This window comes from Podarcis filfolensis, assembly GCF_964270895.1.
Source record: "Podarcis filfolensis genome assembly, chromosome: 12".
Classification (NCBI taxonomy): domain Eukaryota; kingdom Metazoa; phylum Chordata; class Lepidosauria; order Squamata; family Lacertidae; genus Podarcis; species Podarcis filfolensis.
This window is the reverse complement of record NC_139614.1, coordinates 26,223,681-26,237,187: the sequence shown is the minus strand read 5'-3', so window position 1 is coordinate 26,237,187 and position 13,507 is coordinate 26,223,681. Positions and strand designations below refer to the sequence as shown.

At 41.5% G+C, this 13,507-nt stretch overlaps 1 protein-coding gene across 2 annotated transcripts in view; it reads left to right on the top strand.

Moving 5' to 3' along the window:
• HDAC9 (histone deacetylase 9) overlaps positions 1–13,507 on the top strand; it is a 466,741-nt gene that overhangs the window by 30,761 nt on the left and 422,473 nt on the right. For both annotated transcript variants that reach the window (XM_083578505.1, XM_083578499.1), the window contains one exon: positions 3,774–3,914. The gene's annotated coding sequence lies outside the window, so the exon portion shown is untranslated. The remainder of the gene's footprint in view (positions 1–3,773; positions 3,915–13,507) is intronic.

The following is a 13,507-nucleotide window of genomic DNA, read 5'->3' as shown; positions in this document are numbered from 1 at the left end:
CCGAGGACGAGAACCGAAATTCAGATCTTTCAACATACATTGGGAAGCTCTGCTGTTAGGCTTTTATCTGCAGCAGATCGGAGCTTTGGGGCCAAGTGGCTTAAGAAAAATGGCAGGTTGGAAGGAAAAGAGGGAGAATGACAATGACATCCCTCCGTATCCTAATCCCAAACTGAGGAATTGCTTTCCTGGAATTCAAACATTCCATTAAAATTCAATATTAAGATAGACACCTGGTTGGGGGGGGCACTTTTTGTATCAGTGGGGTATCCGTTGGAGCACTCAGTATTTTTTCTAGAAAAAACACATTTTAAAATTATTATTTATTTGCTTTTGGTTTTTTCAGTGGCCACATTTTATGGGGGAGGTGTTAGGGGGTCACAAGACATAATAGTATCACAGTGGGGGACCTAAGGGAACAGTCAGTCTGTATATTTGAATGACACTGTTGTGCTCAAATTCATTAGTAACTCAGAAACTGTGGAACTGTGCCTCAGTTGTCAATGGGAGTAGTTATTTAATATTTTATTTATAACCCCAGCTTTCGTCCCAGAAACTCAGGGAAGTGTGCATAGTTCCCCGCTCCTCATTTGATCCTCACAACATCCCTGAGTAAGGGTTTGAACCTAGGATTCCCGAATCCTAGCCTGATATTCTGATCACTGCACCATGCAGAAAACACACTACTGAAAATAATTGCCTTTATTTAAGTGTTTATTTACTCTGTTCATCTTGCTATGCTTCGTGCATATTCAGGATTGAAGCGGGGAAAACTATTTTCTGGGTTATTTCCTTGATTCTCACATGTTCTCCTACGATAGCATAGCAAAAATACTAGACACTATCCAGAGGTCATTTCTTACCACCCTGATAATGAGAAGCGTCTGCAGTAATCAAAACATTCATAAACATCCTGGTCTTATTACAACTGAATTAATATTGGCTTCCCTTATGTGTTCCTGGCTTACACTGAAAGGTCCCTATGTCTCCGACTGGCAAAATGTTACTAAGGAGGTGAAAAAATGAGTTGCAAATGCTAATGAGCAAATAAAAGTTCTGTCAACTCTTTCAGGAAGGAAACAAAATTAAAGCTTTCCCTAAACACGATCGCAGTTGACAAAACGCTGGATGTTTAGGTGCCAATTATAGCTCTTTCAGAAACTCTCAACTCTTGTCATAACACATGCCATAAACAAGGACAGATTTAGAGGTTCTTCATGACAGTTATGTGTAGGATGTTGACAGTTGACTGTTAAATTTCAAGTGCAGGGGAAAATTTCCCTCCCTATAGATCTTCGCTTGTTTATTATGAGGGTGTTTTCTTTGCAAGTTCAATCATACATTCGCTGCCTCACGTTCTCAGCGCTTGACATTTCCATTTAACTCCCCCCCCCCACCCCATGACAATCACTGAAGTGGAGATGGAGGTAAATGCAACCTCCAGTACACTCAAGAGGTATGAGAATTTCAAAACTTCAGGGTGTTTTCTTCACTTTTCCTTTTGAATATTTAGATTTGTTATTCCCCCTCCCTTTTTTTATAAAAAAATACCCGATTATATATGGGTGGTTACATCAGAAGAAAGCAAATATATGTATTTGACATCATAATGAAGGGAAGAAGCTTTGTGAGGAATCTGAAGCTGGGATAATAGACTAGTTCTTTGGGGGTGCCAAAGACCTCCAACTATACTTATCGTCATCATCATTTTAATAATTAACAACTAATGAACCATTAGTAACTTCAACAGGTAATGCCTTTAGAGATGAACAGGGAGTATTTTTCCCTCCTGCACAAAATGTTCACAATGTGTGTGTGTGTGTGTGTGTGTGTGTGTGTGTGTGTGTATAAGGTTTATTACGGAGGCATAAGGACCAACAAATTACTCCTTCTTGGTTCATCCCTGAAAGTCTTGCTTCATTCCCTGGATCTTCCTGTATACCACATCGCCTTTTCTGTGGAGATTTGTCTGGCACTCTCCTGACAGAAATAGAAAGCATTTTTATTTTTTTAAAAGGCATTTAATGTCCAGCTCTCCTACTGTTTTTAATTATTTTACTATCTGCTTTTTTAAGGTCGGCTGGTTTTTTTTTAGTTTTTTTTACAGTATTGTATATTTATTTCCTGAATGCAGGAATGGTAATGCAACACTTCTCCAGATGTTGTTGGACTACAATTGCCTATCAACCAGCCTGGGGCTGATGGGAGTTGAAGTTCAATACAGTTGAGAGCAGGGATGAGGAACATGTCACCCTCCAGATGTTGTTGGACTCCAATTCCTATTAGCCCTAACCAGCATGGCCAGTGGTCAGAGATGATGGGAGTTGTAGTCTTAATGACATCTAGAAATCCTCAGGTTCACCATCCCTGATTGAGAGGTCCTCAGGTTCCACATCCCTACCTAATCATATAATTGCATTTAAATCCTTTTTTGTAAGATGCTAAGGGTACTTATCGATAGAAGAGCAGTGTTCATAGGTGTGGGTATGCAACAACAATAATTAGAAATACCTCCATTAATGCCTTCAGATCTGTCTTCATAATAGATAGTACGATCCAAATACCCATACACTTGGTGCTCCTGAGAACAGACGTGTGTGTGTGTGTGTGTGTGTGTGTGTGTGTGTGTGTGTGTAAATCAACAAGAGAAGTGGGGGACACACACCAAATAAAGGTGAATAATTTCTCATAGGCTTTCTAACCAGCAGGGAACAGGTGGACAAAGCAATCTTCAAGGAGGTATCAAGGACATCTAAAGCTCATAAACACAGGACCCTGGGATATAACTACACAGATGTTTGTTGAGCTAAGAACATAGCTAAATATAGAATATACATAAAGTTACTGACCTGTATAGAGGACATTTAGCACACAAAAACTAGGGAAGTGACTGGTATGTGTTTTAGTAATCTTTACTCAAAATGTTTTGAGACTGGGCAGGATAAGAGATGATATACATTAGGGATGTGTTTTGGCCCCAAGGGGGTGAATTAGGGTGATTTGGGGTATTTTTTCATGTTACTTAGTTAGATTGCACTGTTAACAAGGCATGTCAAGGAGAGTCACAGAGTGCCCAAACTTCTTAATAGCTCTGTTGACTCAGTTTTTCGCATAAGTGAAGCACAAGATCACTGCCTTGCTGCTTTTTATTTTCTGAGAAATGAAACCAAGCTGAGTGTGGAAAGTCTGCCCTTATGGGAGAACCACCGAGCCTGTGTTTCTAAAATGTGAGTCTTCCCAATACTTGGCATTTGGGAAAGTAAAACACATGAATTGGAACTACATGGCACAGTGCACGCATTTTTTGTTACTTTCTAATTGAGTGGCCCAGAACACATTATATAACAAGCAAAAGGGATGCACTTCCCCTGAGCATAAAAGATCATGAAATATTCAGTAATATTTATGAAGTTCTGGTTCAATTCTGTCAAGTCCCTGAATTTTGAATGGAGCAGTTAGCATTTTTGGTTATGTTTTAACCAGTTCACAATGGCACAGAGCAGCTTCCTTTCTTATATTAACAACCCTGTACTTAGGGCTATTAACTCACCAAGAAACTTGCCTGGCTCTTTCAGCAATGGAATCCTTGCGGGATCCAGGAATTAGAAGGGACTCAGGCATACAGCCCAACCCTCCATCCCCAACAAACAATGCTATGCATTCAAACTCTTTGCTCTAACCATGCCAGCCACCCCTCTCCCCCCCCCCACAAATCCTCTGCAAGCAGCCTGCATGGAGAAATGGCCATATGCTTTACTTTACTTTCTTTGTAGGGCTGTCAGGTGTCTGGTCCAAGTCCAGTTGAAAGATAAAGAATCCTAAGCAAGCAGGAGCCTAGAATTTGTCCACCAACAGTTAAGCGGCTGGAGAACAGACTGACCAGGGGCACACTGGTCACCGTCTTCTGCACTATGGTGAGATGCACTGTATTTCTGTTTTGATCATGGGTAGGCAAACTAAGGCCCAGGGGCCGGATCTGGCCCAATCGCCTTCTAAATCTGGCCCGCGGACGGTCCGGGAATCAGCGTGTTTTTACATGAGTAGAATGTGTGCTTTTATTTAAAATGCATCTCTGGGTTATTTGTGGGGCCTGCCTGGTGCTTTTACATGAGTAGAATGCGTGCTTTTATTTAAAATGCATCTCTGGGTTATCTGTGGGGCAAAAGAATTCATTCAATTTCCCCCCCTTCAAAATATAGTCTGGCCCCCTCAAGGTCTGAGGGACAGTGGACCGGCCCCCTGCTGAAAAAGTTTGCTGACCCCTGATTTAGATGATAGTAATTGTTTCTAAGTGTTATTTATCTAGACAGTGTCATTTCTCTAGAGAGATAAATGAGAGTATGCAAATTGGTAACATTTTTTCCTTTTTGTGATGTGCAAAGGGCCACTTTTCATGCAGGTTCTCAGCAGTTACTTCTCCTATTGCCCCAAACTGATAGTGTGTGCAAACTTCCTAGGCCAAATTGGCTTGTAGCAGCAGTGGGACCATCTCATCTGCAAGCTGCCTTTGTGAAGGCAAGGTGGTGTCCCCCTTCCAGTGCACTGCAATTCTGGATCACCCCTCAAAATTGGCCACACTGGCTGTGGATGATGGGAACTAGAGTCCAATAACATCTGGAAGGCACAAGATTGGATATCCCAATCTTGGAACTGAGTAGGTCACTCTATGAGCTTCATCTGTGAAATGACTGACAGGTAGAACCTCTAGATGCTGCCTTGTTAGGAAATTTTTCAGCTTTTGGGGGAATGGGTACGATGGGTAAACATAGCTTCCCTCCCCCAGCTTTGCCCAGCCATTTCTGTTTCTGGTATACACACAGTCATCTCACATGCCGGGTAAATTGTGTGCCAGCATCTTAGGCTAACCTCTTCAGATAGACACCCTAGACATCTGCAGAGATGGTTGACGTGTCTGTAAGTGTATAGATCAGAGAAGGAATATAGTTGAAAGCTCATATGGCGACAAGGTTTGCGCTAAGGTGAAAAGGAGGAGGAATCTGCTCCACAAACTTATATAATGGGAAAATATGATCATAGCACTGGAAACAAAAAGCTGCTTTTAGCACAGGTTTCTGAATTGGCTGAAGAAGAGAGATATAGTTCTTGAAAATCTTGAGAATCCAATTGCATTTCACATCCCATTTAGTCCAGAATAGGCAATGGGCTCACAGCTAACAGCGAAAATAGTCACCTAGAAAGAGCTTTATGTTTTCATATATTTTTACTATTGCTTTTGAGTGGAATGGAAGGAGTTTAAAGTTTTCAAGGTTCAAAAATCACCAGTCTGTATTCCCTCCCACTTCATCTAACACAGAAATAGCATTCTTTTTCTTTTTCTATGTTTGGTTGTTGATGAAGTCGCATTACAGCCAAGTGATGCAATACACAGCTGTATAAAATAACATCAAAATATGTTATTAACCTGCAGGGTGTAGCATAACATTTGCACCATGCTTTAGCACAAGCAATGAGATAATTTTACTGCCTATAACACCAGCAATCAAATGGTAGTTTTTGATCCAGTTTAACAGAACCTACATGTTATCTGCAGCATTCAATGCATCTCGTGAAAATCTCACAGAAACGGGAGGCGTTCAGCCCATCCAACATATGCAGCATCTGTGTATCAGTGTTAATTTTATTGTAGAAGAAGATGCTACCTATTGATTAAAGCTGAATGGGAGCTCTGTGACCTGGAACATTCAATGAATTGGAAAAATGGCCTCAGGTGGAAGATATAATTTATTATGGGTGAGCCATAAAGGCCACCTCGCTTGTTACTCCCAGGGAGGAATGAAATAAAAAAGACTTAAGTAACTGCTCACCCAGCACAATAGATACTGGCAGCACTGCAGCAATTTAGACTTCCTACTTTGCTGTTCATCAGGATAATTGCCGGGAACTGTCAAGGCTGGAACTGAGGACCCATGGGCTCTATATGCATGGCCATGTGCTGAGCGAACAGGGCTACAAGTTGGAGCATCTTGCTAGGCAGTGGAGATTGCAACACTTGGGGCTTCATAGCTTAGGGAAATAGCTGACGGAGGAGGCAACAGAAGTATGTAAGGTTATGCATGGCAATGATGTAATGAGTCCCATGGAGCTGTTATGGAGGAGGTGGGAACATCCCAAAGTAGTGGATTCAGAGATCAGGGCATTGGAGGTAGACGACCTAAGGGAGATGAGAGTTGTGGGATGAGAAATGTGGCACTGGTGCCTCAAGAAGGGTTGGTGCTGGTAGAGGGGGCCTGTGAACAGGAGGGTCAGGAGCTGGATTCAGGGAAGGTTCAAGCGGGTTGTCAGAGAGCTGCTTTGCCCCTGTGATCTCAGACACTTCTGCTGCTGCCACTGGACTGTCCTGTCTGTCATTCCTGCCAATAAGGTCCTCAGAAGACATCTCAGAGCAGATGTTAAGAGGAGAAATGATTGTGGGCAGGGATACAATACTGGGATATGAGGCAAGGCATGGAGAAATTTTAAGGTTAGGACAAGAAAATTGTTCTGGATATCAGAGGAGGCAAGGAGCCAGACAGGAGATTCAGGGCAGGCTGATGAGTATATAATAAGGTCTGTTGCTTATTTCGTGATCCTTCTGGAAAGGGAGCTGCAGTACCTCCTCGGGTCATCCACAAGTGGTGGCACTGCAGAGTAGCAGAGGTTTTCTGGGTTTTCTGTTCCTACAAGCTGTTTGATATCTGCTGCTCACTTAAATATCAGAAGACACCAACCCATTTAAGGTTTTGACTTTGTCAAGCATGCAGCTTGATCCTATGCATGCTTATGCAATGGAACTTATTTTCAAGTAAGAATGTGAACAGGATTGCTGCCACAGACTATGTCATTGAATACAGTGCAGCCATCTGAATTCAGTGCATGTTATATTTGTAAATAACTTTCTCTATCTCTCAGTTTACAGGTTAACAGGAGTTTTTCTTGGCTGATCAATTTTTGACAATTAGAAGTTAATGCCGCCAAGAGAACTCTGAAAGAGCAGCAGAAGCTTTGAAAGCAATTGTACAAGCTGAAAGAATGGCATTGCAAAAGCCTGAAATTCTGATGCAGCCTTTTAATTCTCATTTGATTTCACTGTCATGGGTGCTGAGCACCTCATACAATCCTGGCCACGTATTTTGCAAACCTACAGATATTATATGCCGAGTCTTTTGCGGTGTGATGAGTAACCTGATTTTCCAGTATCTTTGTGCGAAAACAGAGCTGTATACTTATATCAAGAGAACATATGCATGCTGTATTTTGCTGCCGTGCTTGTGTGTGTGTGTGTGTGTGTGTAAAACAGGAAATAATAAATACCTGTGAGGTTGTCAATACAAAACAAATATGACAGTTCCTTTCTTTGCTCATATTCAATTCAATTTCCGCAATGAAAGTTTATTTAGGGGAAATAGGTAAATGCTACTAGTCTTGCTTAAAATCAGTAAATTAGCTTGCTATGCATCCATCCTCCTCCCCCAAGGGTGGCCATTTATCTTACCTAACAGCAGGGGCAGATTTTGGTAATATGGCACTCTGAGCAAGGACAACATTTGGTGCCTCTCTTTCCCACCCTTGCCTTCCATTCTGCAAATGCTCTCAAGTGCACCACATCATAGTTGCGGCAACTCTGACCAGAGGCCTGACTTTGAGTAGGTAAGCATATAAATATAGGTATTATTATTATTTTATATTATTATTATTTTGCGTTCCTCTCAGCTTGACGCCCAGGGGTGGGGGCTGGGAACAGCCCGCACCACCTAAAATTTGGTGCTGCTCACAGTACTGCCAAGAGGACAAATCCTCTTTTTGAAGGTGTGCTCTAATTGGAGGGCTGGCTGGTCCAAGCCTGGTTTAAAGATAAGGAACCATCAAAAGGGAGAGCAGGAGCCTCAAAATTGACTGAGCAGGCACACAATTCACCTGATGTCTTCCCCTACTGTGGTGAGATGCATTGCATTTCTACTTCAATTACAGTAGTTATTTCTAAATGTACACCTGTGCACAAAAATTATGATATGTCAATTTTATGCAAATTGAAATTATCTTTTGTCCTTTTTTCTTCGTGCAACTTCTCTTTTTTGGCAATGCATAACTGGCCACCCTACCTACCTGCCTGCCCCCATCTCTTCATTCTCCATCCAGGAAAGAAAGAGGCATTATTATTGTTTAATATTAATATATTCCAGGGTGGCAGACACTTGAGGAAGGCACAGAGCCAGACTGGTGAGCCAGGCCTTGGGAAAGAACTGGATATTGGGAGTAAATTTAATTCTTACATCTGAGAAAACAAAAATGGGCTTACATGGTCAGTTGCTACACAGCTCTCCAGTCTCACTAGATTCAATGGTTTTACCCATAAGCATGCACAGGATTACACCTTACTGTCCATTGCTATTCATATATATTTTGATACATGTGTCCAATGGGACTTACTCCCTAGTGTGTTTTGGATTGCAACCTTAAACACAAACCTTGATACTGATAAAGAAACAGGATATTTTAATATCTTACTCAGTTTTTTAAAAAATGTTACAAAAGTGACAGGAAGAAAAACAAATGATTGTATTTTGTTGCTTCGTCATTTCCTGTAGGACTACTCCAGTCCAGGTCAGAAAAAAACTTGGAAGTCTTCAGAGGCCAAGTTCAACCGACATGTCACATTCATGCTGCTTAACCTTTTACGAAGCTTTCCTATTTCAGTGTGTCCTTCATAAAAGGTCATAGGAGCTAATTGTTTACAATCTTTTCTCCTCGCTGTAATATTTACATTTCCATAATGAAATGCCAGCACTGTTGTTGATGCCTTTCAGAAGGTTTATTTCTACCACAGACTGTTAGTTTATAAAACAAAACAATATTTATTCCATTATTTGCACCAAAAGCAGGAATTGGTGTTCTAAAATGAGTTGGGGTTGCATTCAAACACCACTACCTTGTCTTGGCTCACTGCTCATTTTACATCAGGTAGAGCACATGCATTGCATTCAGATGACCTCAAGTTCACTCCTCAGCATCTCCAATTAATGGACAACTAGCAGATGATCTGCTGGAGGTTCAGACAGCTGTTGCTATTCAGGATAGATGGATCAATAGTTTGGTTTAGTAAAAGGCAACTTCCTATCTCACAGATACATAGGATGCTGCCTTATACGGAATCACACCACTGGTCCATCTAGCAGATGGACAGGGTATTAATACCAACAACTAGTTTTGTCTTCATTGACTTGCAGCGGCTCTCCAGAGATTCAGATGAGACTTTCCCAGACCTGCCTTTAGATCATGGGTAGTCAAACTAAGGCCCGGGGGCCAGATCCAGCCCAGTCGCCTTCTAAATCTGGCCTGCGGACAGTCCGGGAATCAGTGTGTTTTTACATGAGTAGAATGTGTCCTTTTATTTAAATTGCATCTCTGGGTTATTTGTGGGGCATAGGAATTTGTTCTTTCCCCCCCAAAATATAGTCCGCCCCCCCCCCAAGGTCTGAGGAACAGTGGACTGGCCCCCTGCTGAACAAGTTTGCTGACCCCTGCTTTAGATCTAGGTGAATTAACTTTTGACCTTCTACATGCAAAGAAGATACTCTACCACTGAATTGCAACCTTATGAATGTATGGGCGTAATCCACATCTGCCCATGCAATGTCACCTGCCTATAATTAATTTTACAGATGCTTGCGCAAGAACAGATTTGGGTGCATTGGACCAAAGTTCCTGAAAAGGGCCACAGAAGCAAAAACAAAACAGTGCCCTTGGACATTAAGTCAGCTATCAGAAAATGTCTAACACAGGCATCCCTGGCCTGTGTGTAAAATCCACCATTTGGAATGGCATGGGTAAACTAAAACAAAAAAAAAAATTTCTTCCAGTAGCACCCTAAAGACCAACTAAGTTAGTTCTTGGTATGAGCTTTCGTGTGCATGCACACTTCTTCAGATACACTGAAACAGAAGTTGCCAGATCCTTCTATATAGTGAGAAGGTGGGGAGGGGTATTACTCAGAAGGGTGGTGGGAATGGGTGATTGGCAGATAGCTGTGATGAGCCTGTTGACGACTCTTAACGACTGCAATAGGTCTTACAGGAAAAAGCAAGGGGTGAGAAGGTGAAAAATGGCTTTGTCATGTATAATGAGATAAGAATCCAATGTCTTTGTTCAGACCAGGTCTCTCCATGGTTTTAAGTTTGGTAATGAGTTGCAATTCAGCAGCTTCTCTTTCCAGTCTATTTCTGAAATTCCTTTGTAGTAATACAGCTACTTTGAGATCTTGTATAGAATGTCCTGGGAGATTGAAGTGTTCTCCTACTGGTTTCTCTGTCTTGTGATTCTTGATGTCCGATTTATGTCCGTTTATTCTTTGGTGTAAGGTTTGGCCTGTTTGTCCAATATAGAGAGCTTGAAGGACACTGTTGGCATTTGACACTGTTGACACTGTTGGTAAACTACTGCAGGATTGGCTGTGGCGGATCCTGGCTGCTTCAACCATGGCACAGATGGAACCCTTCCAGCTCTACCCCTGTATAATTTGAAGAAATTCTCCACTTTCCGGGGCGTGGGTGGCGCTGTGGGTTAAACCACAGAGCCTAGGGCTTGCCGATCAGAAGGTTGGCAGTCAAATCCCCATGATGGGGTGAGCTCCTGTTGCTCAGTCCCTGTTCCTGCCCACCTAGCAGTTTGAAAGTATGTCAAAGTGCAAGTAGATAAATAGGTACCGCTCCGGCAGGAAGGTAAACAGTATTTCTGTGCACTGCTTTGGTTTGCCGGAAGCGGTTTAGTCATGCTGGCCCCATGACCCAGAAAAACTGTCTGCGGACAAACGCCGGCTCTCTCGGCCAGTAAAGCGAGATGAGCACTGCAACCCCAGAGTCGTCCACGACTGGACCTAACGGTCAGGGGTCCCTTTACCTTTACCCCACTTTCCAAACACACACCTATATTTTAGCAGGAATTATTTATATAGATAAGAATGGTCCTTATGAAGAACTTGTTGCTCAGCAAAGCAAAGCGAAAAAACCTAACAGCTTGCCTGTGTTCTGTAGTCTGTGTCTTGAAAGCAACTGTGCTTTGTCAAATAAAGGTATTTGAATGTCATCTTTCATTCAAATTTCTGAAGACAGTATTTTCATACTATCATTTTTTCTTGGAGAAATTAAAGCATAAAAACAACTGTTTTCTAGGTTGAGAACACCCAGAAAAAGAATTCTCTGGGCAACCCAAGAACAAAGAAATGTGATTGCTCTGAAAGAGCTTTAGAGAGAGATGGAGTGGACTATTGTCTGCTTGAAGATATTTAATATTCTACTTCTGGCTGAAATGATGGGATATAAGAAAAGAATACATCAAAGTAATATAAAGCAAAAATGCATGTTGATCCTGTGGATGTTTAAGTAGAAGTAAATTCCGCAGAGCTCAGTAGGTCTTACTCTTCAGTAGCGTATGTAGGATTTGCAGCTTTAGTTGAAGAGTAAAGTGAAGGTCACACACTTAAAGCTGATGTTTCATATTTTCTGGCACGTAATAGGAAAGAAACAGTGGGAGCTAGTTCCAAGGGTGCAACTTAAGGTTATGTATTTTGCTACAGACTTGAAGTTTTTCATTGTTGTAACATTGTCATGCAAGCAAAGGGAGTTTTATTTTAGTTTGATAAATGTTACTGTGCATAAGTGCATTTCAGAGGATGGAATACAGTATTACAGTGAATTAATATATTGATGAAGCAGTCCTGCTGCCAAGATAAAGATGTCAGAGAGAAAGAAAAGACAGAAGAGTGAGGTGGTTAGCCTTTTGAGGGCAGATGGATAGCTGGCCAACCATTCAGACAGAGCAGTAAAATTTGCTCCATGCACAAGTCCTACAGCAAAGATGTATAAATAAGTATGGGAAGATGTGATCCCTTGATGCCATGCCTGGGCATAAGGGGAATTCTTCACTTGTCATACATTTGAACGGATTAACATATGCAAATGAGTTTTGGACTCTTCAGAAAACACCTCCTGCTAGTACAGGTGGTAATCCAGAATGAACATTTAGATGGAAGCAAGCTACATTATCTCTAGTTTTATAGCATACATATGCAAACTAACAAACTAACCACAATACGGATATTTAACAGACTTTAGGCTGCAGTCTTGTACTCACTTACGTAGATATACACAGGATTTTGCTATCTAATCACTGTAAAATTGGTAGAAATGGGGAGTCAACTTTCTCCAATTCTCTCTCCCTGCAGCTTCCCCACAGTTCCAGGGGATCCCAACTCTCTGGAATGGAGGGGGATGCGGGGGGGGGGGGGAATTGGCAAAAGTCACCTCCTTCCTTCTATTGGTGGGATTGTCCCAACAATGGAACTTAACTCATGGAATGCTCCCACCAGCTGCCATCACTAAAAACTAGTAACAGCGTTTTCTTGCCTTCTCTTTCAATACACGCTTTCTGAAAGTAAAGCAGAAATTCGAGTTTATGTGATTAATTGTGAATTTGCTGGTTATTCCTGGTTATTTGTATTATTATGTACAGTAATATTTTATACCTTTCAATACTTCAAACTCATTAAAATATATATCTATGAAAATATACCTATGTGGTGCAAAAAGTCTCAATTAAAATAAAATCAAAGCAAAATATATTAAAGAAACAGAAGTACAGAATGGCTCATCTGACAAGGTTATAGAAACAGTAAGTCATTTTCAGTAGACAATTTAATTAAACACTGAATATGAAGGCTGTGATCTACTATATAACTTCAGGAGTGTAAGCAACAAAGAACCTTCCAGCACCTTAAAGGCTGGCATCCATCTGCTCTGGAGATAATAGAAGAGTGTGCTTTTGGGGGTGAAGTCAAACCATTGGAGAGTTACAGCGCCTGCTGTGGCTGTAGAGACTGATATGGGAGAGACATGTTTTGTTGCAGCTGGGGCAGATGAAGGCATCTGGTTGTGCTGATGCAGGTGTACCATGATGTTTTTTATTTCTGCACTCCTCCCAGCGGTCATTCCTCCTCTGGTCACTGCTGTAAGACTTAACAAATTTAGTACAACCCACTTGGTCAGATGCATGAAGTGAGGCCCTGAATTGCAGGTGGATGGGGGTTTTATATGTTCCTGCATCTCAGGTTCACTCTCCATGTGTCTGATGAAGTAGACAGTTAGCAAAGCAGTGGAAGACAGGAGTGCCTGGCGTGCTCTGGTCCATGGGTCACGAAGAGTCGGACACGACTAAACGGCTAAACAACAACAACATGTCATAATAAGATGCATTAACCTTTAAGGTGCCACAAAACTATTTGCTCTTTTTGATGCAATTTCCCTCTGGAAATTCATGAATGTGGCTATACTACAAATATACCTTGATTCTATACTAGTTTAGCTGATTTGGGCTCCATCAGGGTTATTTAATGTAAGTCACTTTGAGTTGCCTTTACAAGAAAAGCAACTAACATATATAATCATTTATTTATATAAATATGCACTATACATTTAAAGCAGTATCATGCCACTTTAAACAGTCATGGCTTCCCCCA